Source organism: Centruroides vittatus, unplaced genomic scaffold, assembly GCF_030686945.1.
Source record: "Centruroides vittatus isolate TY-2023 unplaced genomic scaffold, ASM3068694v2 scaffold_861, whole genome shotgun sequence".
Taxonomy (NCBI): Eukaryota; Metazoa; Arthropoda; class Arachnida; order Scorpiones; family Buthidae; genus Centruroides; species Centruroides vittatus.
This window is the reverse complement of record NW_027122718.1, coordinates 8,562,812-8,583,379: the sequence shown is the minus strand read 5'-3', so window position 1 is coordinate 8,583,379 and position 20,568 is coordinate 8,562,812. Positions and strand designations below refer to the sequence as shown.

The following is a 20,568-nucleotide window of genomic DNA, read 5'->3' as shown; positions in this document are numbered from 1 at the left end:
ATTTAAGAATCTGACAAAATATCAAATCTGGCTTAGGGCCAGTTGCACCCTTCTAATCTCAAGGTTAAATACACTTTAAAAGACAGAAATTACCCTTGACAACTGCACAAATGTCAATCTTTGGGATAAACTTCCAGATAAGTTAACTGACCAATTTTTTAAATTTATTCTGTAAATATGAAAAGAAGTAAGTGGCTGACCAGGTACTATTCTTATGTGGATGAACTTTATCCTAATCCTGACAGAATATTTTAGAAAGACATGATCCTATAATGTTGTATAGTGATTTTAAATTTTAAGAATTAATTTTGATTTACTACAGTTCTATGTTAATTGTCAGAGTTAAGTAAACTCTACTTTATATAACATAATAATTAATTATTTTTCATTATAAAATATGCAAAATTTCTAAAAATCCAGGATAAAATACATTTTTTTTAAATATCAAAGCAAAAGCAAAAGATTCTTTATTAACATTGCACAGTGCTTATATTAAATAACTTTAATTAACAAAATTTAATGTTATCTCTGTGTACAATATCTTATAAAGCTATTGCAATAAACACTGTCAATATCTCTGTGACAAAAGTGCCAATAGCAATAGCTTTACACTCTCTTTAACATCACAATTTAAAAAAGGTCAAATATTTTATGGAATGTATCACAAATGTACACCTAGATTTATGATGTGTTCTATCTTGATGTGTCGTGAATATTGCATGATGAGAGCGTCCTGTTATATGCCTTTGTGCAATGTTTTGCTTTGTTAATAATTTTTCTTGTGATACAATATACTCATGACAGTTGCTATCAGTCAGTTTATTGACTTTCACTGCAATTATTAAGTACAATAGTTTTTCTGGTTGTGATTTATTTCCTATCTCTCTCTGTCTTTTTCTTACCATACTGAATATCTTTTCCTTTTTTCATGCAGCAATGCAAGGAGTTAAATCTCAAAAAACCATGTAGTTTTTTTCTTGAGAAAGATCATACCACATGGTTTGTATATTCTTAAGAGATGAATCAGATATTTCTTCTTTTTGGGCAAATAAGAGTTGCTCAATTATTTGGTATAACTGTAAAAGTAACTCATTTCCTTCTGCTGATGAGTCTGCCATAATTGATTTAACTGCCAACATTATGGCACTAAAGTTGCAAGACTTGAAGATATAACTTATCTTATATGCCATTTAAAATTATGGCATTTGAGCTAAAATTTTCATACATATACCAACATACATATGTAAAAAATCAATCTTGGTTCTTTCCCAATTACAGGAATCTGAGAATGTTGTTCTGGTTCACTTCAGTCATTCATAATAAACTACATACAATGTCTTTGGCATATATATTGGTGTTAGACTCGTTAAATGAAGTGTTTATGTGATAATATTAAATTCTTTAAAAATGCTGAAAAAAGGGAAAAGTGGCATGTTCACTGACAGATCATATAAAATGCTGTTAGCACCAAATACTGATGATTGGCAACTATTCAGCAATGTCCAGAGGAAAAGCAAAAGATGCAAATTGCTCTGTACCCAGGTAAGTATGGGTCCCTGTACAACGTTTTTTTCTTTACTTCCTTTACTTTAATATAATAATTTAATTTGCTTTCAGGTCCTCAATATATATTTTACCCCAGGTCCCCATTATTCTCTGAGTAGCCCTGATCTTTGTACCATGTAATGTTTATCTTTGACCAAAATAGTATACACCCCTGGCAATCTGGAATAGTCTTTTTTGTCACTGTCATTTCTCAAGAGTTGAAACACAGTGGAGTTCCATCTGTAAACAATGGTACTGTTGTTATTTCTGGCAATTTCTTGATATTTCTACATTTTAGATTGAATTATATCACACTCCTCCTCTCAATGCTTGGTCCCTGCTTATTGCTGTGATATTTACCCTTATATGTAGATACTACCTTGTTCATACCTTCAATGTCTATCAACTTGTATGACATTAAAATGCTTGCTTTTGCAGCATTAATCAGATATGTTTTCACACTGTACTAGCATCATGGACACCATATGTGAATTACATTATATCAGGTACATTGCACCCTGATGTGGTTATTCTATATGCTTGATTGGATTGACAGTTTACTAGCTACATGTAAGGGCAAACATCTTATCAATAAGTAGGATTGAGTAATGAGAGGAAAAGTGTATTATGATTTAATCCAAAATTTAGAAACACTACCATTTCTGAGTACCTGAAGAAATTCTATAAACAAAACTGAAAACATTAGTGATAGTAAAAGTTAATTTGCTGGACAAGATGGATTTTCTTCCACCTCTCTGTGGTGAAGACAGAGCAAGATAAGCTCTGGAAACCATTCTTCTGAAATTGAACAGGGGAATTGGGCCATTTGCAAGACAATACAGAGCATGAGTGTTCACCACTGATACATCAATAGCATTAGTAAGCAATGGGAAGTACCACTTTTTCCCTCTTATTCTGATTCTATATTTTTGGACTTTCCAATCCATCTTGTCCACTCCCCCATATGCCTGTTATATTCTGTGATCAGTGTTGATTGGGGGACAAGAACATCTTTCTTCTCTGTCCTACTCCATCGTTTCACCTGTGAGATAGGCTCAATGGGTTCTTGATTCGACAGCAGTCTTACACAGCTGTTGTCATTCCACGTGACAGCCAAAATTTCATTCCGTGAATCAAATTTGTAGTCATGTGTCCCTCTGTCTTTTTTCTTTATCTCTTTTTCTGTTGCAATTGGGCACTTGTTTATTCTGTTGAATTGAGCAGTTCCTGTCACTTGGACATCAACATCTTGTAGATGTTTCATAAGAGCAAATCCAGTGAAAAAATTGTCAAAGTAAACTTTGTGAGCTTCTGGTGTTTCTAAAATCTTAATCATCTTCAGGGCAACTGATGCTCCAAGTCTGCTTACGGTTGCATCATCTCCAACTTCTCTTGATGTGCCTTCATATACTTGCATTTGGTAACAATAGCCAGTTTGTGAGCAGCAGATTGCCCATTGAATCCAAACATTATGGGCTTATCACACATGAACTACTTCAGATAATGATGACCGTAGTATTGAAGCATTTGTTCATCAACGCTCAAATTTTCTGAGAACACACCAAATTGCAGAAACTTCTCATTCAGTTGGTTGATTATTTGGATGAATCCTGAAGAGCTTATCATGTTCTGTGGTGCAATAGTTTCTAGCTTAGAGTTGTCACTGATATGGAGGTACCGCTTGATTTCCAGATACCTGTTCTAACTCATGCATTTTCTCATGCATTGTACATCCATGTCCTCATCTTCACACCAGTATAATTGTTCTTGAGGAAGAGAATGATACCCAGTGAACAGAAGAATTCCAATAAATTTCCTGATGCACTTGTTTGAAAGTCGAAAGTGGTGGATGTTTTTCTGTGTGGCATATGTCACGGTCTGCTGGACTATATTGGAGACAACTGTGTCATCAAATATCAACTCAAACGGATTTTTCCCCTGTAGTTCACTAATGAGCTCACTCTTCCTTCTCTCCACATTATCAGTGTTTGGATACACTTTGGAATAACTGGGTTGTCTTTTCTTCCAATTTGAATTCAAAGTCACTGTTTTCTTTTTAGGTGGTGGGCCTGAATCTCTTGTAGCTGTGCTTGTTGACGGCACAGACAGATCCATTATAGTAGGCTCATCTCTTCTTGTCGCACGGTGAATTTCAACAAGTCCAGAACATCTGCTGGTTCTTTATCATCCATTACATTGTCATCAATATCTTCATTATCTGAAACTTCATCGACCGTTCAGGAGGAATTTCAACAATATCTATAGGACCATTGTCGTCATCTTCATTCTCAGAAGAGAAGTCATCGGCATTGATAATATCATCGATTTCTTTTAGAGAAAAAAGCGTATGTCGATGAGTCATGTCCTGCAAAACAGAATCCTGAAATATGCTGAGATTCTAGGCAATATCAGTCATGTTTTCATCCATATCAATTGGACATCTGGTTACATAATCTGACAATGGCATGAAGAGAAAGATTCAAACTATCACTTAAATCACTTCACATTTGCTCTCAAGTTCATTAATCAAAATAATCTTATTTTATTAATTATATAAGTTTTTTCTTTATGATATACATTCTCTACTTGGATACATGCCCAAACCTTGGCCATTTAAAAATTCAATTTGTGTGCTACATTCAATTTGGTATTCTGCTCTTTAATAGGTTTATGTAACCTAAAGATGTCTGACTGATACAGAAAAAAACATTTGTTATATTAAATATTTTTATTGTTTGCTTAATTGGTGTGTTTTTAGATAATATATACCTGTTCTTAAGTGTTTAATATTTGTACCTCAAGTTAAAAGTTTTGTTTGAGGTACAATATATATGCCTCAAGGCTTAAATGAATGAATTTACATGTACAAGCCATGAGTCACATATACTGTGCCTCACTTGCAGGTTGGTATAAATTTGTTTTACATTATTTTTTAATTAAACTACATTTACTGAAATACTCTGTGAGGTACTATTGGTAGGTAGTCCATATTGTGTAATCAGTCATTGAGACACAAACCTTGTATTTTGAAGCACAAGGAGAAATTTTAAGCAAGTCACACAAATGGTACCTCATGATGGTTAATATGTTAAGCAGGTGTCATTATCATAGAATAGAATGTACAGTAGAGCCCTGGAAACTCAATTCTCAATAACTCAACATTTATAAAAACTTATCATGTCATTCAAAAAAAAAAAAAAAAATCCAATTTCTGCCTCTGTAACTTAACACTAGGGTGCATACCTTTGGAATCAAACTGATCCAAGATTACCATGATTATTCAAATCGTGTATACAAATGAACTATAGCAATCTGATAAATCTCTATCTGCATATATAAATGCCATCTAGGATCAACTAGATAGTGATTAAACTAATCTGAGCAGAGAGTAAGATTGTTTGGATTGGATAAAAAAGATTAAAGATGGTGACCTCTGTGGTTAAAGTCAAGCTTATAGTTAAGAGCACAGAAATATGTTTAACTGTCAAAATGAAAAGTATTTAAAACTTATAAATGGTAAGTAAAAACATAATTATTAAAATATCTGAGATGGAAAAATATACTTATTTTTCCATCTCAGATATTTGATAAAATTGTCTCATAATACTTTATGAGACAATTTTGCGAGACTATATCAAGAATGCATGGCATGCACTCTCCCATTTTGCCATTTTGTGATCGATTTCATTTACAGAGTAAATACGATTCAATCCTACTTGTATACTTTCCACCAACTAAAACACATGACAGAAGCAATCTGTATCACGACAAAAGATTGATCCGATTTTACAGATTGATCCATCTTAAATGAAAAGTGTATGCACCCTAGGATCAAATAAGTTATCATTCACTGGTGACACTTGATAATAGCATCAATTTTGTGTGTCAACAATGAATATAATCTTTATCAATAATAGTCAGAGTTAGAACTTCACTAGTATATAAAGACACTTAACATATCTTACACATTTTTCCAGCAACTAAATTTAATCAAAACAAACGTTTTGATTAAATTTAGTTACTGAAAAAGTGTGTAAGATGTGTTTAGTGCTTTTATAAGAATATAACCTTTTTCCAAGGAGCCACTGTAAAATGCCATAACACAAATGTCACTAATTCAAAAGCCACTGAATAACCAATACTTTTTTAAATTAAAATTTAACTACAAATAGAAACAGTCACTGTTAGTATGTAGTTAATACATACTGTACATAAATTTTGCACATAAAATGCCTTTACAAAAATTCTGCTGTTTAGACTAGCACCATCGTTATGCCACAAAATTCATCATTTTCAGTAATTCGTCACCTTCTCAGTCTACATTAAGTCAAGTTTACAGGACTCTACTGTACAATCAGAAATTTGATGTAATATTTTAATTAATAAAAAATTGAATAAAATTAAAGTCAATACCATGAATGACCTATTTTTAGCACAGAGCATTTATTAATGCACTTTTTGATGTCCACAATTGCAAAATTCATTTACAATGTACAAATTTTTTCTGAAAATCTATTTAAGAAGTGCACTCATTTTTTACAAAAAGATGATAAACTTTTTTAGAGGTTTTGATGTTTTGATTGACTTTTTTATTAGGCTATTATTATTATTATTATTATTATTATTATTACATACATATCCAAAACTTAAGGACACAATCCTGAATGTCATAATCCCAAATATTAAAATCCTGAAAATCAAAATCCCAAAAGATTAAAAGGAAAAAGCAAATATTCATCATAAAACAAGACTTCAAAATATAGTTAATGATCATGAAAGTCAGCTAGCTCTTAGCGACTACATCTGTAATCTTTCCCTGTAATATGCTTTTTCGTATGTTGATTTTTGTTTTTATTTTTTTTCCCCATTATTTGATATTTTCAGTGTTGATTTTTTTTAAATTGATAATTCTATATATTTGATTTTAGCTACTATGTTTAAATTTAATAATGGTCAATATGTGTGTATTATGTATTGTACAGTATATACATATTGACTATTACTGTTATTAAATATTTTATTATATAAAAAAGGCTATGAAGATCAACAACTTTAGTGCCTTTGACCGGTGTGCTTCTCTCTTCTTTCTCTGTAAAACGCAAACGTTTTCGAACCTCGTTGGTTCTTCGTCAGGCGTAACGGAATTCTGTTCGACAAAATTTTAGAAAAAAGTGTGAAGCCCGAGCGAGACTCGAGCTCATGTGTTTTTGATATCATAAAAATGTCAAATCAAGGGAACAAGCTGTTGATTCTGATGCTCGTAGAAATTGGAAGGATACTTTAAATCGGGAAATATTAAAGCTATTAATCGAGAGAAAAATGTTCTTTTTTTAACCTTAAAAGGAGATGCAGCGCTGATATTATGTATCAGACTTATAAGAATTCGAAACAATTGAATACGAGCAGAGGTTTCAAGTTGCGATTAAATTCCCCTGATCGGAATAAAACACAGTGTCGAATTTAAACCTTTGATAGCTCGAAATGGTCGGTCGTCTGCCTAGAGACAGGAAACCGACCAATCAGAAGCTGGAGATCCAGGGGAGAAAGATCTTATAAAAACCTGGATCTCAAGGGCAGGGCAGACTTTTCTCTGCCTTCCCTTGTGAAGACTTCTCCCAGCTTCTGTCCGTGTCAACCACTGTTCAGACTTTCCCCAGCTAACAACTATAATCAACTGTCCAGACTTTTCCCTGCCTCTACAAGTGGACACCATCCGATTGAACTTCGGGCTTTCACCATTCGTCACAACCTCCCATGGTCGAGCATCAACTGTCTGCCCCGGGGCCAACAACCGAGCCATCAAGAGCCACCAGAAGACAAGACACGCAAGACACACTAGATTGTAAGACTTAGTGTAAATAAACGCGTTTGTTTGTCACTGCAGCTATTTGCCTCACTTTCCTTCACCCCACATACGATAAGTCCTGACATTTGGAAATCACGAATTCGGCAACCTCACACTGGTGTCAGAAGTGGGATTGTTATGCAATTTGGCAGTCCTACCAAATCGTAGAGGTGGCCGACATCCAAATTTTGCTTCTCGATTGGTTTAGTAGAAGGAAAAGTGGGACTGAACGATGGATACTGAGGCAAGTACTGCAGCGCGATCTCGCGATGCAGGTGGCAGCTCACTCGGTGCTTTTTCGGCTTTTGGGGGAATGATACCGACTTTCTCAGGAGAAAGTGGACGCGTCTCAGATTTCTTCGATACTTTGGAAGAAATTTCGAGTTTGGCAGGTTGGACCTCACGACAATGTTTAAGTATTGCAAAATGCAAGCTCTCAGGAATAGCTAGAGAATTTGCTTGGCAAGATCTTAGGATGAAAGCAGTCTTAGATTATGCAAATTTTAAACGCGCCATGATTGAAAGGTTCGATCGAGAACCGTATTCTATCCGAGTACAGAAGTTCCATGCATGCACTCAAAAACGCGATGAGTCAGTGCAGGAATTTGCGGTTCGCCTTCAGACGCTGGCAGACGCGACTAAGATTGAACAGACGGGTGCTACAGAACAGGAAAGTGCGATTATAAGGAGGTATCAACAAAAAGAATTGGACGAGAAACTTAGAGTTCAGTTCTTGCATGGCCTAAATGAACGCATAAAACGAAATGTAATGTCTCATGACCCTGCTACATTTTCGGAAGCACTACAGATTGCCATTAGGGAAGAGACAATAGAGCAGTTAACAGGAAAGACACGCAACGTTATTGCAAGCATAGGAGAAACAGAGGAGTCTCATTCAACTAGGTTCAATAAGGAAAAGTCTTACCAAAACCACACACTAGATGCGAAAATAAATAAAATTACCCAGCAGTTAGAGATGCTACACAAAAATTTAGGAAGTAAAACCACCCCTGGATTAGCAAATAGTCCTAGAAAAAGTGAAAGGTCTCAATTTAAGCATACACCTCAGAGGGTAGAAAGAGCAAGTCTCAGCATAGGGAATTACCGTCCCTATCAGAATTCACAGCACTCCTTACCCCCTCCAAATCACCCGCAAATACCACCAGCTGTTAGGCAAAGACAACCCCTCTCAAGATATTCCTGTGATAGATATGTTCAGTTTCCCTCTTGGTTGGGAAATGGAGGTGAGCTGACAAGGTATTCCCCAACAGATCCAGCTTGGATAGGAAGTAGCTATTACGCTGGACCATTAACGGAGTGGCAGGGGAGAAATGTTCCTCCACAATTTAGAGAGGAAGGAGGCTTAAGAACGAATGCCCCTGAATGGCAGGTCCCAATTGTAGGTTCGACAGTTTCACCACGATATAATTGTATAGAACAGATACCATTTTATCAAGCACGTTATGGTCCTTGTGGACGAGGAGTTGATCAGAATAGCGAACAGTTGACATTTTCTCAAGCGCGTTATGGTCAATTCGGTCCAGAAAGTAGTTTTAATAGTGAACGAACCCCAGTTAACATGTCCTCTCCTAGACATTTAGCGTTACCAGCTCCTGAAGATTTTAGGCAAACAGAAAGCCAATCGCAGAGAAAGAATGGTAATGATGTTGATGTTAAGAGAAATAGAAATAAGATAACATCAGTAAAAACAAATGAACGACCTGACCTAAGATGTGATGAAAATAGTATGCGCAAAGAAATGCGCTTAAATAGTATAAGTAAATCGAAAGGTGGAGAATTACCTCCATGTACCATAATTTGCGAAGTAGAAAATAAAACAGCAAGATTGACGATCGACACAGGTGCTGCTGTGTCCTTGTTATCAAGGTCCTTTTTCCAAAACTTAGATGAGTTAACTAAAGTGGAAATTGGGACTTTGGATTTAGTCGGTGTCACTGGACACACAATTGAGACAATAGGAAAGTATAGGGTCAAGTTTAGACTAGGTCGATTGACATTTTATCATGACTGTTATCTTGTAGACTCCAAGATTACGGAGCCAAATGATGGAATTATGGGTATCGATATCATTGCAAAATATGATCTAACTATCTCTATTAAAAACGCAAAAATGATTTTCCCCACGGGTGACGAAATAACTTTCAGGGAACTAGCAGAGATATGCCATAACACCAATCTTCCTGCTGAGAGAGAAGCAGCACAAGCAAACAATACCCAAAATAGTGACAATAGTAAAAATAATGAGCAGAAGAAAAGAAAAGATAATCGAGCACGAACGAGGAAACAAAGTAAATCTCGGAAATGTGTAAAACGAAACGTAACGAAATTCGAACAGCTAGAAAACACTATCCCTAAAGGAAGTGACACTTCAGATGATGTCACACTTGTTGATGACTGCGTCATACCCCCTCGATCAGAGGTAATTCTAGAAGGGCGAGTAAGAGGAAGTAGATATAGAAAAGTAGGTGTTGTTGAACCTTTACCTCTGAAGACCAAGGGTTTATATAGTGCAAGTGTGTTAGTAACAACTCAAAAACGTGGGAATATACCCGTTAGAATAGTGAATACAAATACGCAACCAATTAAATTAAATAAGGGAACAAAGATAGGAGCATTTTTCAAGGCAGAAGAAGAAACTAAAGAAGAAGCAAATCAATACAAAATACCACACTTTGATAACAATGATCTGACTAGAGCCCAATTAGCGAATTTGTTTGATCTGAGCGAAGTGGAAAAGGATAAACTGATCCCTTTGTTAGACCTATTATACAAATATAGAAGTGTGTTTGCAAAAAACGACTTTGACTTGGGATATTGCGATTTGATACAACATAGGATAGATACAGGAAACAGTTCCCCGATCCGTCGTGCTCCTTATCGCATCCCTTATGCCCAACGCGAAAAAATGGATAAGTTAGTAGATGACTTGGTACAACACGGTATAGTTGAGCCTTCAAGCAGTCCATGGGCTTCGCCTGCACTCTTGGTAAAGAAGAAAGATGAAAATTATCGATTTGTTGTGGATTATAGGCAATTAAATAGGGTTACAAAATTTGACCCTTATCCTTTGCCATTGGTTCAGGAGTCGTTGAGCCTGTTGGGAAAGGCAAAGTATTTCTCTACGATGGATACGTTGAGTGGATTTTGGCAACTGGGTTTAGAGCCAGATTCAAAGGAAAAAACTGGATTTAGCACTCCATCAGGACATTATCATTTCAATCGCATGGCAATGGGTTTAGTAAATGCACCTGCAACATTTTCTCGCTGCGCAGATTTAATTTTGAGCGGATTAAAGACCAAAATCTGCCTAGTCTATATGGATGACATTTTAGTTTTCAGTTCCGACTTTGAAACGCACCTGGAACGTTTGGAGCTTGTCTTCCAGAGACTAGCTGCAGCCGGACTAAAGTTAAAGCCAAAAAAATGTCACTTCTTAAGACAAGAAATAAAATTTTTAGGGCATGAAATATCAGATGAAGGCATTAAACCAGATTCGGAAAAGGTCAAAGCTGTCCGAGATTTCCCAAGACCTCAAAATGAACGTGATGTCAGAGCATTTCTGGGTTTAACGGGATATTATCGCAGACATATTCCCCAATATGCAAAAATTTCAAGACCTCTTTCAGATTTATTAAAGCAAGATGTAAAGTTTCAATGGACTGAGGAACATGAAGCCGTCTTTACTAGGCTGAAGGAGATATTAATAACTGCTCCTCTATTGCGATCCCCAGATTTTAGCAAGCCCTTTATTTTGGCAACCGATGCATCAAATTTTGCAATTGGTGCAGTGTTGTCTCAGGAGGACGAACATGGAGAAAGGCCAATAGCCTATGCTAGCCGCTTATTAAAAAAAGCAGAACAGAATTATAGCACCACAGAAAAAGAATGCCTAGCCCTAATTTGGGGGACAAAGCATTTCAGGCCTTATCTGTATGGAAGACCCTTTAAAATTATCACGGATCACAGGCCACTTAGATGGCTTATAAATGTTAAAGATGAAAGTTCAAGATTGAGTCGTTGGAACTTAGCACTGCAGGAGTATCAGTTTGAAATAGTGCACAAACCAGGAAAGATCCATTCTAATGCAGATGCATTAAGTCGTGCACCAGTAGCACCCATCCGTGAGATTCATCCAATATTTAGTAAAACGCAGATTAGAGAGCAACAACAAAAAGACCACTTTTGCAATCAGATTAGAAAACAGTTGTTAGATGACACACCCTTGCAGGAATTAAATACAAACTCTAACACAAATTATTATTTAGATGCAGATCAGACACTTTATCACAGGAAATTAATCCCTGAACGAAATGAGATTTGGGATAGATTAGTAATCCCTAAAATAATGGTAGATTATATCCTTAAATTATTTCATGACATTCCAAGTTCGGGACATTTGGGCGCAAAGAAAATGAAGAAAAAATTACGCATGCAATTTTATTGGCCTGACATGAACAAAGACATAGCCCATTACTGCGACAGTTGTCAGGAATGTGCTGTTAGACGACGTCCACTTCCTGGACATCAAGCGCCATTACAGATATTTCCTAAGGTATCAAAATTATTCGAACGAACAGCCATGGATATACAGGGCCCATTACCAACAACGCAAAATGGAAATAAATATTTATTAGTCTTCATAGACCACTTTTCTAGATGGGCTGAAGCCATCCCAATACCTGATGTAACTACTAAAACAGTTGCAAAGGCTTTTGTTACACAAATTATCTTACGGCACTCGGTTCCTAAACAACTACTTACGGACCGAGGTACAAACTTTACTTCAAAAATGATGACCGAAGTATGTAAATTATTGCGCATAGAAAGACTTCTCACTACGGCTTATCACCCTGAATGTAACGGAGTTGTTGAAAGGCTCAATAAAACACTAACTGATATCTTGACATGTTATGTCGATAGGGATCAAAGAAATTGGGACATTATGGTCCCTTACGCACTTTTTGCCTACAACACAACGGTACACGTCAGTACTAACGAAACTCCGTTTTTTCTATTATATGGGAGAGATCCTGTTTATCCTTTTGATATAGCTACCGAACCGAATACAATCAGATACGATGCCGATGAAAATTACGTAAGTGAATTACGGTTACGACTCTCATCAGCTCACAGATTAGCCCAAGAATACTCGGAAAAAGCTGCTAATGACAGAAAAACGTATCATCAACGCAAAAATAAACCATATGCTTTTTCCATAGGCGATAGGGTATTTGTTAACGCGACCACTGTTACGCCAGGCCTAAAACGAAAATTAGCGCCAAGATGGTCTGGTCCATATCGCATTATAGCCGAAACCAGCCCAGTAGATTTTAAGGTGCAACATATACATTCAGGAAAACAATTACATGTACACTCTAATAGATTAAAACACGCAATCGCACGGATGGAATTTGGAACCTCTACTTTGGGAAGTGACGTTCCCGAAGGAAGAGATCTAAATAACCAAGCAACTCACGTAGAACAATTGACAGAACTTTTAGACCCCTGGGATGAAATTATACTGACTTCTATTCCTTCTGGTCAAGTAGATGATCCGGAAGAGGAAATTGGAATTCCACAAGTAACCAATCAATCGCAAACCTCGTCTAGGTATGCTCTTAGGAGTCAGGGTCCCGTGGAAGAATACCCTTGGGTCCTTCCAACGCCTACGTGGTCCAGGTCACTGGACACGGAAACAAATTCAAGGGCGGAAGTAGATCAAGGTTCTTCAGTTCAGGGCCAAGACCCCGAGCAAGAGCAACCACCTGTGCCCATCGGTCTCTTTGGAGCTTGTAAATGGTGACCTTTCCCTCTTTTACAACAGAAAGGACACCATCACAAAAAAAAAGAGAGAGAGAGAGAGACGAATGGTATAGAATTCGCGTATTAGTTAAATATTAGATTATCGGAAATCGAAAATTATATTAATGTGAACTCTTTTGTAGATCACAATGGGAAACCTCGTACTACTTTACTTTTATATGATAATTATGACCTTTAATTACAAGGCATATACGATTGCACCGGCACTGACAAAAGGGATTATCTTCCTACCGCAAGGAAATTTCTTGATGACTACAAGTCAATGGACAATAGCAATAGAAATTTCATTTAACGACTATGATAGATATCTCAACGATCTACGCTATCACCTAAGTTCATTAGTTCCTGTTATTAAAAGAGCTAAGCAAAACAAGGACGATCCTATGGGATCTTTATGGTCACTGGCAGATACCGAACTGGCTACGATAAAACAAGAATTAGCTGACTATGAATTAGAGTATAAAGAATTAAAGTCCACGGTTACGACTGGTAAAACTACAAGAACCAAACGAGGCCTTATAAATGTGGGAGGAAAAATATTAAAATTTTTGTTCGGGACAGCAACCTCAGATGAGATCGAAGCCACTAATAACGAGATTGACAAACTGAACAAAAACAATCAACGAATAATACACATCTTAGAAGCCCAAACGACGGTATTAAACCAAACACTTCGAGCCGTCAAGGACAACCGGAAGTACATCGACATGTTATTACGTAGACAAGAATATTTGGATAAAGTCCTACAAACTTTTAGCTACACATTTTTCATAAGTACTGTCTTACGATACGCCGAGAGCGCTATCGCCGAATTCCGATCAAGTATCACCGACCTACGACAAGCAATTGAAATGTTGGAGCGCAACCGACTTAGCTCTTATTTCTTATCAAAATCCCAGTTATTGAAGATGCTAGCAGAAATAAACGGATACTTACCTAGTGGAGTGTCCTTAATAGAACCAGTATCAGAAGATAACGTATTTAAGTACTACCAATGGATCACGACGACGGCAGTCGCGCTTCCCGGTATACTTCGGATTTTCGCTAAGTTTCCGTTAATCACTCCGGAAGGGTATTTCGACCTCTTTGAAATAATAAAATTCCCCGCTTATTTTTCGCACACGAAAGTATTCGCTTTTTATCAAGTTGAATATCCATACATTGCTCTGTCGCGAGATCGGCAGTTATATATGTTATTGGAGGCCCACGACCTTCAGAAGTGCAGAGCGAGTGTAGTAACCGTATGCGCACCGGAAGTAGCAGTATGGAAATTACCTTATCATTCGTGTGAATATGCATTATTTATGGCCGACGAACCATCGGTTAATAGAATGTGCAAACGGAGGGTTACAAGTTATCCAAAACCGATGTTCCGCCGAATAGATGAGGAAGGAACTTGGATCTATTCGACTCCTTCCCCCACTGAATTTGGTGGTCGAATGTCGTCAGTTAAGCAACTTACCAAAACCCGAAATTAAAATGATAAAATTAAATAATACCGGCATTTTTAAATTACCAATGACATGTACTGGACATGTGCCGGGAGTTCGTCTGACATCACACTTTCAATCGAGAGCAACCTTCACACTCGCAGCTCGCAGTCATTACGTCATACCAGCAATATCCGATATACTTAATACTACGGAAACCAAAATTCTCCAAGAGTACATCCACGGAAACTCGTCCCCGAGTTTTCTCCGAGAACGAAAGGATGACTGGTCTTTAGAGATCGCTGGACGTGCATTACGCGATATTTCTAGGGATATCGCGACAGTGAAAACCGATGTCTTTCAAAATTCGTTGGAGGCTTACAATCATCCGTTATTAAATTGGAATATAGTCGTTATCGTTACTATAATAGCAGTTATTATAGGTCTCGTAACCGTTTGGCGTTGTCGAAATCGCATACGCCGAATAAAGAGATGGAAAGAGAGAAAAGCGACCACTTTTTCCAGACCGAGAGAACGTCAAGAAGCAACGCCAACTGAGTTGGTAGAATTGACTTTGATTCCGAGCAGAACCGATCAATTACAGGTAAACAACACATCAGTGGAAAAGATCTTCGTTCCGGCCGTACGAGAGGGAAATATGATACCCCTCCCCGGAATAGAAACTTTGCCGATACAAACGAGACGATTATAATCAAGAAGCTGAGAGATATCTGTGTCACCCAGCAAAATAAGGGACTTAATCTCCTCAAACTTTACACTATCCAGAATATTATATTAATAACTTATTCCCTTTCTTTTCTGTTTTTTTTAGAAAAATAAATAAATAAAAGAATGGAGGGACAGGAATCAACCGAATGTCGGGAGGTGTCTGGAGTCACTCAGGCTATTCCTCCATCTTCGTCAACAGATCCGGCGTTGATGACCCTCTTCCAATGCCCGGTTTGTTATGAATACATTAGACCTCCGGTCTATCAATGCTCCACGGGACACGTTGTATGTGCAGAATGCAGGACACGGGTTCAAAGATGCCCCACCTGCAGGGGATGGATGAGGGACAACAGGAATTTCCTACTGGATCAGGTGGCGGAGATGCTGGCGCTCCCTTGTAAATTTAGAGACAATGGTTGTCAAGAGATTTTGGCTCTCAGGGATAGACGAAAGCATGAGAGACGGTGCGCTTTTCGAACTTGCGCCTGTCCGTCGCTCAGCTCAGGCTGCCATTGGGAGGGAACCCATCACCAGGTTATCCCTCACGTAGTAGACAAGCACCCCCGAGTGATCCATTTGAACAATCATACCGTTTACATGGCATTACTCGGTCTGGACTTGCCTCAACGTTTGGCTTGGACTACCAGAACGACCTGCTACCGACATCATTTTATAATCCAAATCATCAAAACCGAAACAGAGGGTGATTTTTACCTACTTCATCTCCTCGTCCGATTGGTAGGGCACCGGGATGAAGCAACTCATTTCAAAGGACGGATAGAGGTGAATGGAAGAGGAAAGACATCGATTTGGGAGTCTATTCCCAGAGACGTCGCAGGAGACATAAACCAAATCACAAAAAACGGGGATTGTATGACTATCCGCGCACCCACAGTTAAACAGCTTTTAGTGAATCGCATCTTGTCGATGGCAGTATTTATACGCCCAACACAGACGGAAAGGAACAGTTTGACTGTGAATCAGGAGGAAGAAGATATTTAATGATACAGATCGGTCCACTATAAAACAAAAACAAAAGGGAGGAAAAAGGTTTCCTATGAGAAAATGATTATGGTCATAGTCCTTGAAATGTATATGTATATATCGGTAATCATGATTCCCTCAAGTTTATTTTGACTGTCTCTTTCTGTATTTTACCCAGACCGAATGGCGACGGGACCAATCCAGATCCATAGTTCAATCGGAGAAGGAGACGGCCCCGATAATTGGGATGATGAGTGGGAGCCGTTTGTTTCTACTTCGACATCCCATGAATCGGTGAAAAGAGAAGTGGATACAGAAACGGTCCGATATGCGATCGAAAGAACCCGCAGAAAATTGAACTCTCCGAGAGCTGAAATTCTCGTCCTACCGGAGGGAGTCGTGTTAACTGAGGAACTTCAAAGGGATTTGGATAGGGTAAACTCACTCGTCCAGGTTAAAGCGGACGAGAGGGGCGCTACGATACAGGAAGAAAAGAGCACAAAAGAAAGAAAAACTTCGACGGATCTAACCGAAGAAATTACACAGAAATCTCCATTATCCGAATCCCAAGGTCAAGGTCGGAGAGCGGCATTTTACCTGGCTTGCCTGGAGCGAGCGGGTGCGATAGGATCTACTGATGTAGGAGGAAGAGGAAGAACACTAGAGCGATGTAATTCCAACGACATCAATCCACAAGGAGGTAGATCAGTAAGAGGAGCGTCCGTTTCAAATACTTCCAATTTTAGAGGAAGAGGAAAAGGACGAAGAGCTTCCGCTTTAAATACCACTAACGTTGGAGGAAGAGGAAGAGGGCATGGACAACCGATCTTAGACTCCCAGTAGAAAGGAAAGAAAAACAAAAGAAAAAAAAATAGGGAGAGAAAAAAAACCCTCCTATTGTATACACTGTTTCTATAGAAAAAAAAAACATTTAAGATAATCCACCAAATAAATATATACTACGTATATGTATATACAATATATGCTTTGTTTTAAGAAAATATATTCTTAAGATATACTTATTATTACTATTGAAAAATTTAATAAAGCCAAATACAGTAAGATGCTATTATGTCACCTATTTTAGAAAAATCATTTGTCAAAAACAGAATTTATGTTATTGACATTTTATTTCGATAAACGCGATTGTTAAGACATAAATACGACGTTACTCTGTCATATTAATTATTGTACCTACCCTGTTTTTGTTATCCGTGTGATTATACCTTGAAAAACTGTTAAGTATCATAAACTTTATATGTATCCCAAGCACTGAAGAACGTTATTCTGGGTGCGACCGGAAACACCTGATATTCATGATTGTAACGCGAAACCAATCTCGCGCGCGCGCAAAGTAAACTTCGTCTCCTTGTCGCGTATCGCAAGGTGTGTAATAACCGATTTAAAGAAAAATGTTTTTTTCCGCGCGGTCGTACCTATGGAAAAATGTTGCATTCCATTTTGTAGCAACATTTTCAAAAGCGCCGGAGCCCTGTGAAGCCCGAGCGAGACTCGAGCTCATGTGTTTTTGATATCATAAAAAATGTCAAATCAGGGGAACAAGCTTTTGATTCTGATGCTCGTAGAAATTGGAAGGATACTTTAAATCGGGAAATATTAAAGCTATTAATCGAGAGAAAAATGTTCTTTTTTTAACCTTAAAAGGAGATGCAGCGCTGATATTATGTATCAGACTTATAAGAATTCGAAACAATTGAATACGAGCAGAGGTTTCAAGTTGCGATTAAATTCCCCTGATCGGAATAAAACACAGTGTCGAATTTAAACCTTTGATAGCTCGAAATGGTCGGTCGTCTGCCTAGAGACAGGAAACCGACCAATCAGAAGCTGGAGATCCAGGGGAAAAAGATCTTATAAAAACCTGGATCTCAAGGGCAGGGCAGACTTTTCTCTGCCTTCCCTTGTGAAGACTTCTCCCAGCTTCTGTCCGTGTCAACCACTGTTCAGACTTTCCCCAGCTAACAACTATAATCAACTGTCCAGACTTTTCCCTGCCTCTACAAGTGGACACCATCCGATTGAACTTCGGGCTTTCACCATTCGTCACAACCTCCCATGGTCGAGCATCAACTGTCTGCCCCGGGGCCAACAACCGAGCCATCAAGAGCCACCAGAAGACAAGACACGCAAGACACACTAGATTGTAAGACTTAGTGTAAATAAACGCGTTTGTTTGTCACTGCAGCTATTTGCCTCACTTTCCTTCACCCCACATACGATAAGTCCTGACATTTGGAAATCACGAATTCGGCAACCACACAAAAGGCACACCGGTCAAAGGCACTAAAGTTGTTGATTTTCATTTATTTTCACTCCGGTGTTGTTCCTTTATATATTAAAGGCTATGAAGTTTTCTGTCACATGTTTATGTTTCTCAAATAAATTTTATTTAAAGATGTAAATAAATGATGCATGCAATGCCATTTTCCTCTAAATGTGAGGCTTTGGAAATGTCTTTGAATCACAAAAATTAAGAAAAACTAATAAAATTCATTAATAATGTAAACGATAATTTTTTATGCTCATAGAAGGAAATATTAATGATAATGTAAAAAAAATGTTTCTCTGAAATTAGACAAAGGAAAACTAGACAATATAAGTCCTAAGATCAACTATCTCTGGTTGGGATCAAATTAAATGTCGATTTTGACTCATCCCGCAATCTGAGTTCAGATCTCATTACACTTAGTAATGAGTGACGATCAACTAGAAAGTGGACGAGGAAAAATAATCAATTGAAGTGGTTGATCTAGGACCAAAAATGATAAAAACTCAATTTCAAAGACACAGAGAACATCTCTCTCTGATTTCTCAATGTACTATATACCTTACTTGATTGCCTTCTCTACTTCACTCTTGACACTCATGCTGAACTGACTTCAACTTCTCTGTGGACTTTTGACAGCATTATCCCAGGGTAGTCAACACGGTCAAGTCCTTCCATCAGAATTTTATCTCTCAATAGGAGAAACTGAAGATTTACAGTCATGCTCTACACCCTGAGCATTATATTTGTAAGCATGATTTGGTGTCTAAATAAATTGGGTTAACTTTCTTTGTAACTGTGGATTCTGACTCAGTATCTTTCATGCTCACATTCCGAATTGGTACATCTCTTCCATTCTGACTTTAAACATGGCAGTCTCACATAAATACATTTTATTCAAGAATTGAATTCTAAACACAATGTTTTCTGCTGCAATAAAAAATGTTGCAGAAATAGTGGTGCCGTAAGTGGCCGTATTTTGAAGTTGAATTTATGTGAAGCTATGATGTTTAAAGTGCCAGTCACATGACTTTTGGTGCTTAAAACATTAAAGACTATATTTGCATCATTTTGAAATTTCAGAGAATTTGTAACCTAGTGAGTTTTTACCATTTTATCGTAAAATTGAAACAAATTCATTTGCTACAAAAAGTGTTTTTTACCTCTCCTGAAAAGTTTGTTTTTTTTTGGCATTTATGAAATTATCACATTGCATGCTTCAAATGTATTTTAAAGATTTATTATTATTATATTTTTCCAGGATTACATTTTCAAGATTTTAATCTTTCAGGATTGTAATTTTTTGGGATTTCGGCATTTGGAACTGTCTTTCAGGATTATGGTTGTTACTGTAAGGACAAACAATATTTGTATACAAATAGAGAGAACTGGAGATGAATGCAGACAAATACGACAAGAACTGTATTACTTGGTATCTAACACAACAATTTATAGAATTTTTACAAATCAAAGCAATAAAAATACATCTTTGGTGAAAAAGATACATACACCAGTTGGAAGTAGGTGGAGAGTAGATGGAAAGTGCTTACCAATACCCCAATAGTGTCAGAATGGAATATGTCTACCTTGAATTGTCAGTCAATGGACCTAAAGCTTGACTCTGCTCATGTTAATTGTGTGTTCCTGTTGTTGTGAAAGATATGTGAAGACATCAAGTTTTTATTTGTAATTAGTCTTTTTTGATATTTAAAAAAATATTTCCTATCCTGGATTTTTAGAAATTTTGCATACTTTATAATGAAAAACGATTAATTATTATGTTATATAAAGCACAGTTTACTTAACTCTGACAATTAACATAGAACTGTAGCTTTATAAATCAAAATTAATTCTTAAAATTTAAAATCACTATACAACATTATAGGATCATGTCTTTCTAAACA

The 20,568-nt window shown here is 37.2% G+C and overlaps 1 long non-coding RNA gene across 1 annotated transcript in view; it reads right to left on the bottom strand.

Moving 5' to 3' along the window:
• LOC136989964 (uncharacterized) overlaps window positions 1-20,568 on the bottom strand; it is a 155,119-nt gene that overhangs the window by 109,909 nt on the left and 24,642 nt on the right. The gene's annotated exons all lie outside the window — the stretch shown is intronic.